Raw genomic sequence first — 3,076 nt, forward strand, 5'->3', positions numbered from 1 at the left:
ACAACAACAATACAGTTACATAAGGACAAAGACATTTATACAAGACATCAGCTGGGCTGGACAAATACGGACAGTGTGTGTGTAAAGGAGGTCTCCAAAGGTCAATTGTTGACCTCTAAAGTCGGATGCCTGCTGAGGGTTCTCTCACGTTCGCCTCAAAACAGGAAGTGTGAGGGTAATTATTTGCTCTTCTTCCTTTACGTTCAGGCCAACAGATAACACTTTAAAAGCATTCTGATTGGCTGATAAGAGGCGAGCGGGGGAGTTGTTTTGACTGCTGCAGGTCAGCGAGGTGGCTCACGCTTTTAGATCGGTGTTTATAACCAGAACAGCAGTGGAGAGGTCAGTCTAAAGCACACACACACACGCATATACACACGCACGCACACACACACATACACACGCTCACACACACATACACACGCTCACATACATACACACACACACATATACACACGCTCACATACATACACACACACACACATATACAAACGCACACACACACACACACACTCTCCCATACACCACACACAAACACGCTCACATACATCACACACACACACAATACACACGCACGCACACAAAAAACAACACACACATGACACACGCCACATACATACACACACACACACACATAACACACGCACGCACGCCACGCACACACACAACACGCATGCAACAAACACACACACAAACACGCACGCACACACACATATACACACGCTCAAACGCAACACATATACACACACACGACACAACACCACACACACACGCACTGCACACACTCACCACACACTCACCTATACATACATATACGACAAAAACACGCACACACACACACTACACAACACATATACACCACGCACCAGCACACCTCACACACACTCACACAGAGCATACATATACACACACGCAACGCAACGCACACACATACACACAGGCACACACATACACACGCTCACATACAACACACTACAAACACACACACATAAATCACCACACCCCACAACACAAACACACACACACACACATACAGCACGACACATTCAACACATACAAACACACTACATACAAACACATACACATAAACACACACACATACAACCACACACACACACACAACAAACACACACACACACACACACACATACAACACACACACACACACACATCCAAACACAACACACACACACACACACACACATACATAATATATACCAAACACAACACACTACACACACATGTACACACTCTCACACAACATACATATATACCACACATACACACATACACATATACACACATACAAACACACACATACACACACACTCACACACATACAAACACACCCACACACACACACACACACACACCACATACAAACACAAACACAAACACACCACACACACACATACATATATTAATATATACATATACACAACACTACACACATAACACACACACATGTACACACTCTCACACTCTCAACACAACATATATACACAAACATACACACATACACACACATGTACACACTCTCACACTCTCACACACATACATATATACACACACATACACATATACACACATACAAACACACACATACACACACTCACACACTCTCACACACACACACACACACACACACACCCCTCACCCTGACATTTCAGTTGTTCAGTGGAGCTCGACCGTCTCTTTGTGCCGCTGTCACCATGAAACAATAAAACATTAAAATGTCATCAATCTTTCCTTTTTGGTCCCTAAAAATACCAAATACCCTCATTAATGTGTCCTTTAGTTTGAAAAGTCTAAAACTTAAAGAACACATTTCCTTTTTTATCCTTTAATGTGTTTTGGATGATATAGAAACACAAGGTTTGAGATTGTAAAGTAATTTCCAGAGCCTTCAATTACCAAATTATTTTTAAGAGAGACATGACTTTGTGTTCCTTGTTTTGTCCGCGTGTCCGAAATCTGATGCAACAGCAGTTAAACCCCTTAATTAATGGAAAAATAAATGGCCTTAATAATATTCTGTATATTACGTTTTTTCCTTTTTGCAAATAATCAGTGATTTAAGGGTTTTCAAAGGGTTAAAACAACCTTAAAACTGATCAAATAACATGAAAGCCATCCCTGAATTTTCACCTTTAATTGATCAAATTAAGGCTATTTTTAAGGTAAAATTCAAGGGATGTTGAATGGTCATGTTTAAGTCATTTTATTTTACACCTTAAGTGCCGATAATCCATTAAAACACTCAATCTTACTGCACATTAATGTATCAGCCCCCTTAGTCCCATTAAGATTAGGCTACATTATCATTAATTAGTACGTTAACTTACATTTCAAGTAAAACAAATTAAGGGATTTAGTTTAGTTTGTCTTTTAAAAAGGAAATGTCCCTTTTAATACATTGCGTAACCATCCAATCAGGCCAGTTAGTTTGATACAAAACTACAGGTTATAAATGTTTAATGGCCTGTAAGTAGAGTTGGTTTTCGGAGCGCTGTACATTCATGAATTAGAAGAAGAGGGGTTCATCCATCAGGAGATGACCCCCCCCCCCCCCAACCCCCCCCCCCCCCCCAAACCTTGTCTCTTCTTCACGGCCTCCATCACAAAGATGAGTCCCTCGCATCAGCAGAGTTCAGACTTTTAATGGTAAATAAATAGCTGTAACACCCGGTTTATAGACTGCAGAGCATGAAGTCGGCCTTCTATAAAACTAATAGCCTTCATGGTGTAATACGTCGGAAATGACCGTCGCTCGCAGCGATTAAACGAGTCTTACACTTTAAAACTGTTTTGTCTCTTTTTTCAACACTTTTGACGCTTTTTTTTCAATGTTTGTCACTTTTCTGACGTTGTCAACACTACGTAACACTGACTTATTAACTTTAGTTTCACAGTTGTATTTGGAATTGGAGTTAGAAAAGCAGAATTTAGGAATTATTGAGACTAAAATTAAAGGAATGGATGTTGATGGATAATCAGAGACTGGAATATGTCAACTTTTACTCAATACTATTTCAAAAACACTTCTATTTCTTTCTCCAAATGCTATAAAATTGAA

The sequence above is a fragment of the Etheostoma spectabile genome, chromosome 8 (assembly GCF_008692095.1).
Source record: "Etheostoma spectabile isolate EspeVRDwgs_2016 chromosome 8, UIUC_Espe_1.0, whole genome shotgun sequence".
Lineage (NCBI taxonomy): Eukaryota > Metazoa > Chordata > Actinopteri > Perciformes > Percidae > Etheostoma > Etheostoma spectabile.